Source organism: Equus przewalskii, chromosome 7, assembly GCF_037783145.1.
Source record: "Equus przewalskii isolate Varuska chromosome 7, EquPr2, whole genome shotgun sequence".
In the NCBI taxonomy this organism is placed as follows: domain Eukaryota; kingdom Metazoa; phylum Chordata; class Mammalia; order Perissodactyla; family Equidae; genus Equus; species Equus przewalskii.
In genome coordinates, this window is record NC_091837.1 from 9,715,186 (window position 1) to 9,733,391 (window position 18,206).

General features: G+C 41.3%; 2 long non-coding RNA genes across 2 annotated transcripts in view; one reads left to right on the forward strand and one right to left on the reverse strand.

The window, feature by feature from the left end:
* The window catches only part of LOC139084713 (uncharacterized), a 56,251-nt gene that overhangs the window by 7,697 nt on the left and 30,348 nt on the right, over positions 1–18,206 (reverse strand). The gene's annotated exons all lie outside the window — the stretch shown is intronic.
* Positions 6,660–18,206, forward strand: part of LOC139084714 (uncharacterized) — a 35,183-nt gene continuing 23,636 nt past the window's right edge. The window contains exon 1 of the long non-coding RNA XR_011542360.1: positions 6,660–6,935. This is a non-coding gene — a long non-coding RNA (uncharacterized lncRNA). The remainder of the gene's footprint in view (positions 6,936–18,206) is intronic.

Here is an 18,206-nt window from a genome sequence, read left to right on the forward strand (position 1 = left end):
TGTACCAAAATGAAAACCTTCTGCTCTTCAAAAGACATCACTAAGAAAACGAAAAGACAAGCACATGGGGCCAGCCCTGTGGCCGAGGGGTTAAGTTTCCATGGTCCGCTTTGGCAGCCCAGGGTTTCGCTGGTTCCGATCCTGGGCGCAGACATGGCACCACTCATCAAGCCATGCTGAGGTGGCATCCCACATGCCACAACTAGAAGGACCCACAACTAAAAATATAGAACTATGTACCAGGGGGTTTTGGGGAGAAAAAGGAAAAATAAAATCTTTTTTTTTTAAAAAAAAAAGGCAAGCACAACCTAGAAGAACATATTTGTGATACTTTTCCAGGGTACCTTTACCTGCCAAAAAGACCTGTGTCTGGAATATACATACAAACGCCTGCGACTCCGCAAGAAAACATCAAACAATAAAGGCAAAAGATTTGAACACAAACTTCACAAAGGAGGATATGTAAATGATTAATAAGCACACGAAAATGCGCTCAGAATTATTAGTCTTCAGGGAGTGCAAATTAAAATCACAATGAAAAAACACTCCCCCCTCTAGAATGGGTCAGTTAAAAAGCTTGACCGAATGTCGGTGAGTTGACACAACAACTAGGACTCTCGTGCCTCGTTAGTGGGGGTGTAAAATGATACAACCACTTTGGAAAACTGTTTGACAGTTTCTTATAAAACTTAACATATACTCACCCAACTCTATGTCTAAGTATTTGCCCATGAGAAATGAAAACATGCTCACAAACAGACTCATTCGAAAATGTTCCAAGTTGCTTTATTCATAGTAGCCCCAAACTGGGAAAAAACCCAAATGGCTATCAGCCCTCCGTGTCTTCGGTTTCCACATTTGCGGATTCAACCAACTGCAGACGGAAAGGCACAGGGTGGTTGCATATACTGAACACGTACAGACTTGCTTTCCTTGTCATCATTCCCTCAACAGTACAGCATAACAACTGTTTACGTAGCGTTCACACTGTATTAGGTATTATAAGAAATCGAGGGATGATTTAAAGTACACGGGAGCATGTGCGTAGGTTATATGCAAATACCACGCCACTTTATGGAAGGGGCTTAAACCTTCTCAGATTTTGGCACTTGTGGGGGTTCCTGGAACCAATCCCTGGGGATACCGAGTGCCAACTGTATGACCCCAGCACCCAGAACGGTGCCTCGCACAGATTTTTCTAAATATAATGAAAGAAACACAGGACCTTCATGTAGAAAATCATAAAACTTTATTGAAAGGCATTAAAGAAAGATGGATCGTATTCATGGATAGGAAGCCCAAATATCATAAAGGGTCAATCATTCCAAAATTAGTCTGAAAATTAAGCGTAAGTCCAACTGAAATCCTGAGTTTTTCATAACATTTAACAAGATCATCTTAAAGTTCACATGGCCATGCAAAGGACTCAGCAGCCCTGATAGTATGAGAAAGGGTGTGTGTGTGTGTGTGTGTATGTGTGTGTGCGCGCGTGCACGTGTGCAACAAGGGGAAACTGCTTTACCATCGAATGAGTCTCGTTGAGAAGAACCTAGGCCAGGTGGCCTGCAGGCAGTCCACACCCCCGGGTGCCCCCTCTGCTCTCCTTGAACTCACAGGGCTGGGTGTCCAGCAGCCACATTTCCTGGGAGCCCACGGGCAAGTTTCTGGTTAGGTTCTCAATGAAAGGCATTCATATAACAATGTGAGGGCAAAAGAGAAGTGTGTTTTTGCTCCTTCGTCAAGGAGGGGCAGACGCATGATGGACTTGAGCACACGTGAGATTCTGCAGTATCCTTTAGGTGTTTTTTGTAAATCACCAGTATTGGTGACAACCAATTATTTCCAGAGATTTTCTGTGGTTTTTGCACGTTCCTGACTCCCTGAAAGTCAGTGGCAAACCTGAGAGGCAGCAGTCAGTCACTTCCTGTACCTTCATTCCTCCAGTCCTGCCACTGTGTTTGTAAGCCCCAGCTCTCCATACTGAACCTGTTCTTGCTTGGAATACACTGGTTTGTTTCACAGACTGGACCCTGGCTGAAGGAAAAGTCACGGTATATAAGGTAGCGTGGTAATGACCAGCCCAGAAACAAGCATGCAGACTAATGGAAGAGAAAGCTCTGAATGGAGACATGCACATATGGAAACGACATACGCGGAAGTGACAGCGCAGAGCAGTTTCACAGACAGTTCACGGATCAAAATATGAACCACTCTACAAATATTGCTGGAACCCATTTCAAAAGAAACAAAATAATAAACTGGATCCTGACTTCTTACCATACACAAAAATCAATTCTAGGTGATCAAAGCCTTAATTGTGAAACATAACTTTTTATAAGCATTATAGAATATTCTTATGATTTCAAAGTGAGAAAAGACTTCTTAAATAAGACAAACATTAAAAAACATAAACCACAAAGGATGCATCAAAAAGCATCTTAAGCTCTCCCCCTCTTCTTTTCCCCCCAAAACATTCAGAGCAAAAGCCTGAGGCAGTTGTGAGCAAGGGAGGCGTCCACACCGGAGAAGAGCACAGCAGCCTGGGGGGGATCACAGACTGGGATCAGGGTGAGGAGGGCACCTCTGAGCCGTGGGGAGGTGGCGCGGGGTGTCAGAGCACAGGCTGGGTGAGGAGGATGTCCACATGGAAGAGGGGTGACGATGGTCCCGTGTGGGGTGCTGGGGCCTGAGCGGGTGAGGGGAGCATCCACCCAGGTCAATGGCAGCAGTGGCAACAGGGATCTGTCACATACAGTGGGACTGGTTAAATACACAAATATACCAAGGAGGATGGGGGTCAGGTTTCTCACTGTTGGAGAGGGAGTTACAAATATAGACAACGAGATGAACCCTGTATGGTGCTGGATTGGAGGTACTGATGTCAACTCATTGTTTACAGCTATTGACCGATCAGTCAGTCAATTGATGGATATACAGATATATTCCCCGGGTCTGACTGGAAGGGCCTAGCAGCAGCAATACCCCAATAGGAATGAAAACACCTAACACTCAGACCTTGGCTTCTAAACACCCCTCTCCAGTAAAAGGAAGCGGGGCTCCCTGGAAAATGGGATTCCAGGCCTGGAACATCTTGTGTATCAGAAAGTTAAAAAGCCCTGAAAGAATGTTAGGGACATGTCAAAGGTGCACAGGTGACACCTTGAAGGGGCTCCCACTGGCCAAATTAGGTACCATTTGAATCTTAAAATAAATAATGCTAGTAACAAAATATAATCCAGTGAATAAAATAGGAAACCATGAGTCCATACTGATATAAACAAACGAATAAACTGAAAGTTTGATGAGGAACAAGATAGTTCCCATCTGTAGAATATTTATTTATTTTATTTTTTAAGGTTTTCCATTTTGCTCCGTATCATGCTCCTGCTCTCTTCTACCTTCTGGAACATATAAATTATACTTAGAATTGCTGTTTCAATATCCTTGTTTTTTTAATTCTGTCATCTGTGACATTTCTTGTCAGTTTTCAATGAGTTTTCTCCTCATTAAGGTATTTTCCTGCTTTGCATCTCTGATAATTTTGGTTAGATGCTGGACATTGTAGCTGTTACACTCTGGGGTGCAGGATTTTGGGGGGAGGGTTTCCTTCAAATGTTTGTGTGTTTGATCTGGGACATGGGTAAGTCACCTGGAAACAGCAGGGTCCTTCCGGGGCTTGCTCTCCAGCTCTGTTAGGACCAGAGCAGCATGGAGTCCAAGGCTCATTCTGCTCCACCTCGGAGGTGTTGCCTTCTGAGAACTCCAGCCAGTGCTGAGCATGGCGAGGTTTCTCCAGTCTGGCTGTTGGGGACACGAACTGTCCCCTCCCTGTGAGCTCCACAGTGTTGCTGCTCATTATGGTGGTTCTATCCCCAGACTCACGACTGTGCTGGAGACTCGAGGAGCAGGTCTCCAGAGCTCTCTCCGTGGCTCTCTCCCCTCTGACCCTCTGTCCCTGGGTTCCAGTCATGCTGACCTCCCCAAACCCTCAAGCTCAGCTCACAGAGACACGGAGCATGGGTGAGCTCCCTTTCCTGTGATGAGGACTGGACGCTCTCTCCAGGCACCGACTTGGGGCAATCATGGGGCTCACCTCACTGGAGGGGTCACCATCCAGCACCAGACCCAATGTCAAGAAACCACTGTTTGCCATATTGTCGGATTGTCGGTATTGTCTAAGACTGTAGCATAAGTCTGGACCCTGTTATTCCATCAGGGCTGGAAGTGGATGTGGACAATGAGATATTTACACTGCTTCAAAGTACTTCTCCACAAAATGTTTACCAATCACAACGAGAAAAAGAGTAACTTTACACGGAGAAGCCTAGCAGACATCATTTCAATGACGGGACCAAAATAAACATCATCAGAAGTGGGTCCAAAGGAATCATGTGCCATTTCATAAGACAGACCCTCACTCCTGTGATGCTCCTGGCAAAGACGTACGACCCGAATCCGGGCAAGAGGAAACATCAACAACTCAAAGCGAAAGACATTCTACAACACAGCTGGCTTGAGAACGGCATACACATTTTGGAAAGTAACTTGCTAACAACTATGAGAGATGTTTATGCCCCATGACTCAGCAACTTAAATACCAAGTACGTATTCTAGAGAAACTCATACTTGTGGACAAGAAGAGGCCCATGGGAATGCCCATCGTGGTATTATTACAGCAAAAGGTTAAAAGTCAACTTAAATACCCACCAAGAAGAAAATGACGAAATGTGTAGTAATGAAAAAGAATGAACTAGAATGTGTACACACCAACACGGATAAATCCTGTCAACAATGAGTAAAAATATCTACTACAGATAATGCACGGAAAGCATAACAGCAAATTTACGGCTGTGGCGGAGAACACAATGGAGGAGGAACACGCCAGCAGTTTCAACTGTATTTACAATGTTTTATTTCCAAGGATAGATGGTAGACGCATGAGTCTTCATTGCTGTTCTCTTTACCTTTCTGAAGCTATTTTACCAAAATATGTTACTATCTTAAGTTGAAAATTTTCCACCCAAAGTGGTTAACATAAAAACATTGCCCAAATAGTTTTATTTTAGCATACCACTGGTTTTCGGAAAAAAATATACTCATAAGGAAGTTCTGTGTAGGTAACATCAGATAAACTTTCATTGTATTTAACAAGTAATTTCCCGACATTTAGCTAATTTTGACAGTGCAGCCAGGCTATCAGCTTCATCTGGAACCTGACCAAGTGATAAGGAGTGCAGATCTGAGTAACTGATAAAGCTTTAAGACATCTTGAGAGACCGGATGGAATGGCCATTACCAACCAGCACTGACCAGCAATAATTATATAGGCTATTTGCCATGTAGTTGCAGACAGCTATACATACTCAACTTCATCAAAGAAAATGAGCTTAGCAACCAAAAGCTGTTATTTTCAGCTTTTCCATCAGAAGTCATGGGCACACAGATGAGGATGCGTACAGAATAAGAGAAGATTTTGGAGTCCAAAGTTTTCTGTCAGAGGTAACAGAGGAGAAGTGCTCCTTCCTAGTCTTTTGGCACAAACAACTGGTTTGACAAGTGAAAAATTCCTTAAGGTTGGCTATGTAGGCTAAAGAATGGTTAGTTTGATTCTGATCTTTTTTTTTTTGAGTAAAATTAGCCCTGAGCTAACTACTGCCAGTCCTCCTCTTTTTGCTGAGGAAGACTGGCCCTGAGCTAACGTCCGTGCCCATCTTCCTCTACTTTATACGTGGGACGTCTACCACAGCATGGCATGCCAAGTGGTGCCATGTCCGCACCTGGGATCTGAACCAGCAAACCCTGGGCCACCGAAGTGGAACATGCACACTTAACTGCTGGGCTACCGGGCCAGCCCTTGATTTTAATCTTTAAAAAAAAATCAGTAAAAGCGGTTATGTGTACAGGGTTCTAAAGATGCAAATGACGTCACAACTGATGGAGTAGATGCCAGATTGTTTTCCAAGATGATCCCAGGTCCCAACCCTCTACACCCCATTCCTGCCCAGGTCCTGACACACAGAATTGCAGAGACAGCTTCTCAAACTTTTAGGATTCACAGAAGGCCGCTGTGGTTTCCACGGAAGGATGTGGTTTTGATGCATCTTCCTGGCCACAAAAGAGCATCTGGCATGGAGCATATTCTGTTTGAAGAGTAAGTTGCATACAATGGCTTTTTTCTTTGAAAATTTGTAATGAAAGAATTCTTTTGAAAGAAAACCCACATGCAATAACATTTGTATAATGCTTTCCATAAATCATGAAAAACCTGTTTTTATATGTATACCGATTTGGATATTCTTGTTAAAATAATGCATGCAGAAACACATATACATATGTATCCTTCAACTTCCAAAAAGGTTTGAGAAGCTCTAAATAAAAGTACAGAATAAAACCCATAAAAACAAAAATGAGTCAAGAAATGAGGAAGGAAAGGAAGAAAGTGAGTGAGTTTCTTGCACGGGAGGGTTGCATCCCAGTGTGGGCTAGGACTGGTCACACAGCTCCTGCCACAGCCCCCTCCCCAGGGCCCCTCCAAGCAGGGGTGGTCTGGGGCACCGAGCGTGGCCTGGCACTCTTCTCACTGACACTCTCGAGTCCACACCAGCGACAGGCGGTGTTCACTCCCCACACCCAGAGACTTGGCCTGAGGCCCACACCCTGCTCCTTCCCCAGGCTTCCACCAAACGCCAGGCATCAAGGACAGCTACAGCGACTCCGCCCACACAGAGGGCCAGAGCCCTTAATGTTGCTCGGTTATATTTTTTCATCTTTTACTTTTGGGATGACTTTCAGCAAGCACACCTGGGGAGTCCCTGAAGCACTGAGACCTCAGACTGGTTACTAACCCAGGGAGGAAGTCTCCCCCCAGCCAAGTTCCGCTGGGCCCGGGAGTGCACCAGGCGCTGGACGGTTGCTAGGAGCTGGAGGATCGAAAGGTTAGTGAACATTTCCCACTCACTACTTTGCGGATTTTCTATTCTGGCTTTTTCCTCTCTCCCTTGCTGTGCTCCGAACTCCAGGCAAAGGATTTTATGTTTATGGTAGAAGGAACTGATAAAGAGAAATGGTGGGACTGAGGGGGCTTTCCGTTAACGAGACTCATAAACTTTAATGGTTTATTACCCTGAAAGACATCCAATTACCACAGCTCTAATATCTTGCCAATCTTGTATTAAAAAGTTTTTTTAAAGGGCAAAATGCCAATGAATAATATCTCCACTTTCCATTTTCTGAAAATTAAGCTGAACCTTAAAATCATATCATGAAAGTAAAATTTTTAATTCATCAGGATTAGAATAAGGTTAACAAATATTTCTCTACTTTCATTTTCCAGATAAGCTTAGAACTCCTCTTTCAGAGCATCATATCATAGAATAATTTGCCAATAAGAACATTCAGCATAACTTAAGGAAACATCCAGGATATTCCAAAATTCTTTTTTATTTTTATTTTTATTTCTTTTGAGGAAAATTAGCCCTGAGCTAACATCCACCACCAATCCTCCTCTTTTTCTGAGGAAGATTGGCCCTGAGCTAACATCCGTGCCCATCTTCCTCCACTTTATGTGTGGGACGCCTACCACAGCATGGCTTGCCAAGCGGTGCCATGTCTGCACCCGGGATCTGAACTGGTGAACCCCGGGCCGCTGAAGCAGAACGTGCGCACTTAACCACTGCGCCACCGTGCCGGCCCCCAGATTACACTTTTAACACAGTAAACTGGTCAGCCTATAGAATTAGCATCCCCAAATAACACCTAACAGAGAACTGTTTCTCATTTTGAAGATACTATTTTTAAACATTCCATGTTTATAATTACAAACATCCTGGCTCCTTAAAGAGGGAAAACAAAAATAAACATTTTAGGGTGGGAAAAGTTTCACTGTGCTTCTGTCTTTTCAAACCAGATGTCATGAAACTAGGTTTCATTTTCCACTAAGATGGAGCTTTGAGTGGAAGAAAACAGGTTCTTGTATATACTCTTCTTAAAACCAACTGTGCAAAAAATAAGTACATTTTCTATTTGCAAATAATATATAAAATTACAGAGAAGAAAGGAAAAATCACCCCAAATCCCATCATCACTTAGATAAAACTACTTTTACCATTTGCTGAATATTCTTTCCTTTTTGGTTTTTTTTTGAGGAAGATTAGCCCTGAGCTAACATCTGCTGCTGCCAATCCTCCTCCTTTTGCTGAGGAAGACTGGCCCTGAGCTAACATCCGGGCCCATCTCCCTCTACTTTATATGTGGGACGCCCACCACAGCATGGCTTGCCAAGTGGTGCCATGTCTGCACCCGGGATCCGACCAGTGAACCCCAGGCCGCCGAAGCGGAACGTGTGCACTTAACCGCTGAGCCACCGGGCTGCCCCCTCAAGTATTTTTTTTATTGTGGTAAAATACACATAACATAAAATTTACCATTTTAATCATTGTAATAAGTTGGAATAAATGTACAACTCAGAGGCACTAAGTACATGCACAATGCTGTGCAACTGTCACCACTACGCATTTCTAGAATTTTTTCATCACCCCAAAGAGAAACTCTGTACCCATTTGTTATGGGTTGAATTGTGTCCCTCAAGAGATGGTGACATGCTAACCCCAGTACCTCAGAACGTGACCTTCTTTGGACACAGAGTCTTTACAGAGGTAATGAGGTTACGACAAGGTCCTCAGGGTGGGATCTCATCCAATATGACTGCCTTTCAAAGGGAAATTTGGACGCAAACACACACACGCACAGAAGGAAAAGCCCTGTGAAGATGAGGCCTGGAGCATGCTCTACAAGTTGAGAAACACCGCAGACTGCCATCAGCCACCAGAAGCCAGGGAGAGGCACAGAAGGGTTCCCCTACGGCTTTCAGAGGGAACATGGCCCTGCCAATACCTTGAGTTTGGACTTCTGGCCTCCAGACAGAGACAAATAATTTGTGTTTTTTCAGCCACCCAGTTTGTGGTATTTGTCGTGGCAGCCCTAGGAAATGAAGACACCATTCAACAGTAACTCTGCTGCCCCCACTCTGACCCCTGGTAACCTACATCCTACTTTCTGTCACTATGAATTTGCCATTCTAGGCACCTCATATAAGTAGAATTACAGCATTTGTCCTTTCGTGTCTGCCTTATTTCACTTAGCATGTTTCCAAGGACCATCTATGTTGCAGCATGCATCAACATTTCACCCCTTTTGATGGATAACATTCCATTTACATATACACCACATTTTGTTGATCCATTCCTCTGATGATGGACACTAGGGTTGTTTCTACCTTTTGGCTACCGTGAATAATGCTGCTATGAACACTCGTGTACAAACATCTGTCTGACTCTCTGCTTCCAATTCTTTTGGGTGTGCACCTAGGAGTGGAATTACTAGGTATGACGTGCAATTGATGACTCTATTATGAGCTGTCCTTTGGGGTCATGCCTAAGAATTACCGCCTAACCGAGTCAAAAAGACTCTCCCACTATGTTTTCTTCTATAGTTAGCACTTACATTTAGGCCTATGAATGATTCATGGGGAATTAATTGTAGTATATGGTGTTAAGGGTCTAAGTTCTTCTTTCTCTCCTTTTTTCTTGCATATGGATATCCCATTGGTCCTCCACCATATATGCTGGAAAGACTAGCTTTTCCCCACTGCATTCCCTTGTCAACTTTGTCAAAACACTGTGTTTTGGCCAACGTGGAGTAACAGTGATCACAGGTACCATCTTGCCTGAAACCAGGGAACAGACAAAATATATGAAAAAATAGTTTTCAGGACACTAGCTATAAGGCAATAAAGATCAGTGACCCTGAGAGACAGGAAACAAATGAAGTGAGCTCTCCAACAGTCCTGGCTCACTACCTTGATAGTTTCCAGGACGTGGTCCAGGTAGGGGGAACCCAGTAGAGTCTGGTGGACTCAAGTTGAGGAGATGTAGCTGAGGATGTGGGAAGAACAAGATGGCTAGCTTGCAGGAGAGAATACGAGAAGAGAGAGCTGCACAGAGAGAGCTCTGAGGACCTGCAGACAGTCAGCCGTGAGTATTCAGCTGAGTAATGATCAACACATGCATGTGAAGAAGCTACCTTAGGCCTGTGATCACTCAGGATGAAGAACAAGGCCTGTTTCCACCAGCCAGCCAGAGTCACGAGGCACTGGGTAAACAAAAGCATCTTGCCTCAGTAGTGGGCAAGAATTAGCTCAAGGCTGACCAGTGCTCTGGTCCTGCCTAACAAAGCAAGACCCAAAAGGACCAAACTGCTCCCAAGTAATTTAACTGTGTCCCAGGACAAAGCTCCAGAATATGTTAGGAACACAAAGATATTCAGGACCCCAAAAGGTAAAACTGTCTGGCATCCAGCAAAAACAGCTAGGCATGCTAAATTATGTGAAATTATGACCTATAATGGGAAGCAAATCATCCCGTCTTCTTTCCATTCAGTCTTTCAACATTAAGATTTGATTGTAGGTTTTTTGAAGATGCCCTTATTAAGTTGAGGAAATTCTCTTCCATTCCTAATTTGTTGATTTTTATCAAACACGAGTGTTGGATTTTGTCAAATGATTTTTCCCTATCTAAGATGATCATATTTTTCCCCTTAATTCTATTAACATGGTGATTCATGTTAATTTTTTAATAATAGCTTTATTGAGATATAATTCACATACGCAATTCACCCATTTAAAGAATATAATTCAATAGTTGCTAGTATATTCACAGAGTTGTGCAACCATCACAATTTTGGAACATTTTCATCACCCAAAAAGAAACCCTATACCCATGAGCATTCACGCCCTTTTCCCCAAGCCCTGGGCAGCCACCAATCTATTTTCTATCTATATGGATTTGCCTACTCTGGACATTCAAATAAATGCAATCATACAATATGTGGTCCTTTGTGACTGGTTTCTTTCATTTAGCATAATGTTTTCAAGGCTCATCCATGTATCAGCACTCCATTTCTTTTTATTGCAGAATAATCCCATTGCATGGATTTTATTTTCTTTATCCACTCACCAGTTGACGGACATTTTATTTCTGCTTTTTAACTATCGTGACTAGTGATGTTATGAACATTTGTATACATGTTTTTATGCATACATTTTAATTTCTCTTGGGAATTATATCCAGGAGTGAAACTGCCAGTCATATACTAACACTACGGTTAACATTTTGAGGAAATGACAGACTGTGTTCCAAAGTGGTCGTGCCATTTTACATTCTCACCAGCAGTGTATGGGGATTCCAATTTCTCCACATCCTCACCACCACTTGTTATTATGTTGTTTTGATTATAGCCTTTCAAGTGGGTGTGAAGTAACACTGTAGTTTTCATTTACATTTTCCCTGATGGCTAATGATATGGAGCATCTTTTAATATGCTTATTGGTCATTTACATATCCCTTGGAGAAATGTCTATTGAGATCCTTGGCCCATTTTTTATTTGTGTTGTATTATTATTGAATTGTAGGAGTACTTTATTTATTCTAGATACAAACCCTTTATCAAATATATGACATAGAAGTAGTTTTTCCAACTCTGCAGGTTATCTTTTATTTCTTGATGGTCTTTTGAAGCACAGAAGTTTTAATTTAGATTAAGTTCAAAGTATTTTTTTTTTCTTCTGAGGAAGATTAGCCCTGAGCTAACTACCACCACCAATCCTCCTCTTTTTGCTGAGGAAGATTGGCCCTGAGCTAACATCTGTGCCCATCCTCCTCTATTTTTTATATGTGGGACACCCGCCACAGCATGGCTTGGTAAGGAGTGCATAGGTCCGACCCTGGGATCCAAACTGGCAAACCCCAGGCCACGGAGGTGGAGTGCGCAAACTTAACTGCTACACCATCGAGCTGGCCCTTCAATGTACTTTTTTCTTTTGTTGCTTGTGCTTTTGGTATCGTATCTAAGAAACCACTGCTTAATCCAAGGTCACAATGATTTTATGCCTATGTTTTCTTCTAAGTTTTATCTAACATTTAGGTCTTTAATCCATTTTTAGTTAATTTTTGTACATAATAGGGAGTTCAAATTCATTCTTTTGCGTCCTTATCTTGGTCCCCTTGTTGAAAATCAATTGACCACAGATGTATGGGTTTATTTCTGGTCTCTCAATTATATTCCGTTAGTCTATATAATGGAAAAGCCTCAGTTTTTTCCTTCCTACATAGGGGAAAAATCCAGTTCTTCCCTACTGTGTTTCTCTCCTGTGAGTCTCCTTTACCATTCATGTAAAACACTTCACTTCTGACACTTCTGGTCACCAAATGTGTGGAGTCTTCCTCACAATGACAAGCAAGTCTCTGACACGAGCTGGGTGTCCTACAATTTAACTCCTTTTTTAAAGATTTTATTTTTCCTTTTTCTCCCCAAAGCCCCCCGGTACATAGTTGTGTATTTTTAGTTGTGGGTCCTTCTAGTTGCGGCATGTGGGACGCCGCCTTAGCGTGGCTTGATGAGCAGTGCCATGTCCGCACACAGGATCCGAACCTGCGAAACCCCGGGCCGTCGAAGCGGAGCGCGCGAACTTAACCACTCGGCCCGGCCACTTAACTCAATTCTGACACTAACCATCTGGAGACAGTATCAGGTCCCACAGTAAGGGCTCAGTCCCCCCAGACCGTTCCTCTATTCAGATGCCAGTCACAAGCTCAGGTTATCACCTGTGCTTCTGACCCACCAGTTACAGACTGGAGGTTCCAACAACCCCCTCCTCAGGTTTGCTTAATTTGCTAGAGCAGCTCAGAGGACTCAGGGAAACACTTACTTACATTTAACAGTTTATTAAAGAATATATAAAGGATACAGATGAACAGCCAGATGAAGAGACACATAAGGCCAGGTCAGGAAGGGTCCTGAGCGTAGGAGCTTCTGTCCCCATGAAGTCGGGGTGCGTCACCTCCCTGGTGTGTATGTGTTGGCCAGCCTGGAAGCTCTCTGAGCCCTGTACTTTTGGGGTTTCACAGAGGCTTCATCACGTAGGTGTGACTGATCATTAACTCCATTTTCAGCTCTTCTCTGGTCTCAAGAGAACCGGGGGCAGGGCTGAAAGGTCCTAGCTTCTAACCATGGCTTGTCTTTCCAGTGATCAGCCCTCATCTAGGAGCCATCCAGGAGCCCATCCGGAGCTGCCTCATTAGAACAAAAGACACTCCTATCACCCAGAAAATTACAGTCAGGAGCCTTGTGTTAGGAACCAGGGCTAAAGACCAAACATTAGAATAAAAGGCAATCCTGTGCTCTTATCACCCAGGAAATCACAAGGCTTTTAGGAACTTCCTGCCAGGAACCAAAAGCAGAGACCAATATATACATATTTTTCTATTATCTCAGTCTATATGTCTATCTTTTTTTTTTTTCCTTTTTCTCCCCAAAGCCCTCCAGTTCATAGTTGTATATTCTTTGTTGTGGGTCCTTCTAGTTGTGGCATGTGGGACGCTGCCTCAGCGTGGTTTGATGAGCAGTGCCATGTCCGCGCCCAGGATTCGAACCAACGAAACACTGGGCCGCCTGCAGGGGAGCACATGAACTTAACCACTCGGCCACAGGGCCAGCCCCTATATGTCTATCTTTTTGACAATAACACATTGCTTTGATTACTGTAGCTTTGCAGTAAGTTTTGAAATCAGGATATGTGAATCCTCCCAACATTGTTCCTTTTAAGGATTGTTTTGGCTATTCCGGATCCCTCGAATTTCCATATGAATTTTAGATCAGCTTGTCAATTCCTGTAGAGAAGCCAGTTGGGATTTTGATAGAAACTGAATGGAATCTGTAGACCAGTTTACAGAGTACCGCCATCTTAAAAATATTAAGTCTTCTGATCCACAAACATAGAATCTTTCCATATATTTAGGTCTTCCTTTAACAATTCAATACAAGAAAAAAAAAGTATGGAGGTTCCTCAAAAAATTAAAAATAGAACTAACCGTATCATCCAGCAATCCCACTTCTGGGTATATATCCGAAGGAAATGAACTCACTATGGCGGAGAGCTGTCTGCACCCTCACGTTCACTGCAGCATTATTTACAATAGCCAAGACATGGAAACAACCTTAGTGTCCATCAGCAGATGAACAGATAAACAAAATGGGGCGTGTGTGTGTCTATATATGTACATATGTATGTATGTATGTATCTATGTATACACACAATGGAATACTATCCGGCCATAAAAAAGAAGGACATTCTGCCATTTGTGACAACATAGATAGACCTCGAGGGCATAATGCTAAGTGAACTAAGTCAGACAAGAGAAAGACAAATATTGTCTGATCTCACTTACATGTGGAATTTAAAAAAAAAACCCAAAACAAAAAAACCAAACTCATAGAAAAAGAGATCAGACTTGTGGTTACCAGAGGTGGGGTGTAGAAGGGGAGCACGTTGGGTGAAGGTGGTCACGAGGTACAAACTATCAGTTACAAGTCAGATGAGTACTAGGGACAGAACGCACAGCATGACAACAGAGACAGCACTGTGGATGGTACATTTGAAAGCTGTTAAGAGAACAGATCCCAAAAGTTCTTATCACAAGGAAAAACAATTTTTTTTCTTTCTTTTTCTGGTATCTATATGAGATGATGGATGTTAACTAAACGTACTGTGGTAGTCATTTTGCAATATATGTAAGTCAAGTCATTATGCTGCACACCTGAAACTTCCATAGTGCTGTATGTCAATTACATCGCAGTAAAACTGAAAGAAAAATTTTTAAAAAATCAAAGCAAACTAGAAAATAAATTTAATCATTCCAGTTCCCCTCCTTAAAAAAAAGGTCTCTTATTTTAAAAAATCCACAAACTATGAAAGAAATTTAACATCATAAAAATAAAAAAACTTCCACATAGGGAAAAAAACACCCACCAAAAGCCAACTCAAAACACAACTGATAAAAAGGGGTAAACATCTGTGACTCATATCACAAAGGACTATTCTCTAATATATAAGACCAGCAACTTAATAGAAAACTAACCAAAGGATAAAACTAAAATAATATCCTTTTGGTAAAAATCCCAAAACTTGGTAACACATTTTGTTGGCAAGGCTGAGGGGAAATAGTCACTCTCATACCTCAGTGGTAAGAGTGGAAACTGGCACAATCCCTGTTGATGGCAATTTGTTAATACTCTTCAAAATTAAACACGTACCTCTCATTGTACCCAGCAATTCTAATTCTTGGAGTTCATCCTACAGATATATTGCACACATGTTAAATGGTTTTGCCTTGCAGCATTGTTTGTAACAGCAAAATGGTAAAAAAAAATCTTAATGTCCATTAGAAGGAAGGTAGTTACATAATAAATTATGGACCCAATGGATATACTCTGGGGCTGTTAGTGAAAAAAAAAAAACTTTTCTAAAACAAATAAAATAACCCCCAAAACCATACAAAGTGGCTGCCTTTTATGTACTGATATGTAAAGGTCTCTGAGATATCATAAATGAAGAAAATAAAGTATGGGACAGTGTATAGAAGAGGCATAAATCTGTGTAAAAGGGGGAAGAGGAAAAATTTGCATTTCTACTTGGATCTATATGCATTAAACAAAATCTCCACAGCATACACAACCAACTAATGACAGCTGTCTGAGGTGGGACCTAGGCAGCACAAGAACAGACTCCTGGAAATGGAACTGCTAGGTCGATGGATAAATGCATACGTCATTTTGTTAGATATTGCCACATTCCCCTACATAAGGGCTGTACCATTTTACACTACCACCAGTTAGGTATGAGTGTGCCTGTTTCTCCACATCTCCAACAGTCTTGCAAGATTTTTAGCTAAGCTGTTAAGTAAAAAATGATACCATAGTGTGGTTTTATGTTTTTAAATTCAGCTTTGTTGGGGTGTAATTCACATCAAGGTGCACAGTCTGATGAGTTTTGACAAACATATATTTGTGTAACACCACCACAACCAAACTATAGAACTTTTTCATCATCCAAACAATTCCTTCATGTCCCATTCCACCATCCCTACTCCCTGACCACCACTAACCTGATTTCCGTCCCTACGGTTCTGCCTTTTCCAGAATGTCATATAATGTAATCGGAGTATGAAGCCTTGTGTCTGGATTCTTTCACTTAGCATAATATTGGCATCAATAAGTTTGCTCCCTTTTGCTGCTGAGGTGCACTTCATTGCATCATACCACAGTGTGGTTTTGATTTGAATTTCACTTATTATGAGTGGGGTTGAATATCTTTAAATATGTTCAAATGCCATTAGACTTTCCTTCCTGTGCACTGAATGTTCAAGTTTCTGTCCAGTCTTTTTTTGGGTTTTTGATCTTTCTTCTCATTTTTTGAGAGCTCCTTGTATATTAACGAGCTTAGCCTCTTGTGACATAGGTTACAAATATTATTTCTCAGTTTGCTATTGACTTTACAGTACTTCTGGTATGCAAACAGTCTTTAATTTTTATGTAGTCAATTATCAATCTTTACTTTAATAGTTAGATCGAGTAAGAGTGAGAAAGGCTTTTGACGGTACCAGGTTATAAAGGAATTCATCTGTTTTTTTCTTCTAGCTCTTGCATGCTTTCACTTTTTACATTATATGCTGGCCTATTTGAATTTATTTTGGTGTGCAGTGTGAGGTTTAGATAACAATATTATCTTTTTCCAAAGTGCTATCCAATGATCTTAACTCATTAAAAAGTCCATCTTTTCCCCAGTCATTCCAATATAGCAAATCTCCCTAAGTATGTAAGCCTATTTTTGGAGTTTCTATTCTGTGCCACTGATTTGTCTATAGCGTCACTCCAGCACTCTCTCCTCATTGTAGAGGTCTTAGAGTGTGTTTCAATGTTTGGCGGGGCGAGGCACACCCCACTTACTGTTCTCCTTTTTCAGGGATTTCGTGACTGTTCTTGCTTGTTTATTTTTCCATATAAATTTTATAATTAATATTTCTGTCTCCTGGAAAAAAGTTGATATTTTTATTGGCATTGTGTTTATTTTTTAATATGGGGAGAAACTGACATCTTTGTGATACTGCAACATTCTTTTCAAGAACATAGACTACCTTTCCATTTGTTAAAGTCTACATTTGTGTATTTCAGGAATGTCATAAAGTTATCTTCATATAACTTTTAAACATTCGCATTAACTTCATCCTTCGGTATTTTTTTTATCACTATCGAAAATGAGGATTTTGTTCCATTGCTTGTTCTAGGCGGTCACTGTTTGTATTTACATGAAAGGTACAGATTTTTACGTGTTAATTTGAAGAAAACACACTTTCAGCTTATAGTAATTTGATTTCAAACTAGATTAAAAAGTGTTGGATTCAAAAGGATTTTACATTTGAGTTCAAGCAATTTCAGAATGTCACTCTCATTCTCTGCAGAAAGTACTCACGTCACAGAATCCATCCGCACTAACTGCACATTCTATTAACAATCTCAGGAAGAAGCAAAGGACAAAATAAACCTAAAAGTTACAACCAGACATCTTTTCCTCAAGATGGTCTTTTGAGGTTACGATTAATGCAAACAGAGGAGAATGTTTCCATCAGTATCTGTTTGGAGAAAGATGTTAGAAGTGCGCATGCTAATACTGTCACTTTTTAAAACCGTGAAATGGTCTTAAACTTAGTGGAGAGAAAGAAGCACTCAGGATTTCTCCCATGTGACAGAGATACTAATACAGATATTGGAATTAAGATTTGTCTTAAGATAAGCTAATAGAGAATGCTTAAAAGTTATACTAACATTTAATTTAAAAACATCTTCACCTATTATACTAGACCCACTGTAGAACAGCCACAGAAATGCGGACTTATCATTCCAACGGAAAGAATCCTACCACATGAAACAATAAAGATGTGTCGTATAAGTTCACTGTTCACATGCAGCAACCATTTTACTAGGTATCCATTTTTACAAGGCAGAACATGTTTTCAATGGCTATGATTTTTTATTATTATCAACAATAAAAGACTATATAGTTTTTTTCCTCTTCCCCCACCCTGTTTTGTTTTTAACTTTATAGGTGTGCCATCAAGGTAGTATAGTGTTGCAATACAGGCCCAATAATATTTATTGATTGCTTCCTAACTAATTTAATGACAAATCTTTTAAAATTTGATGCTGTTTCAAAATAGTATATATTCTGGAAGCTCTCTTCTGCCACCATTTAACCTTATGAGAAGTGAATTGTAAGAAACATTAGAGAAACTAGAAAATTTATTTGAGTGGCAAGG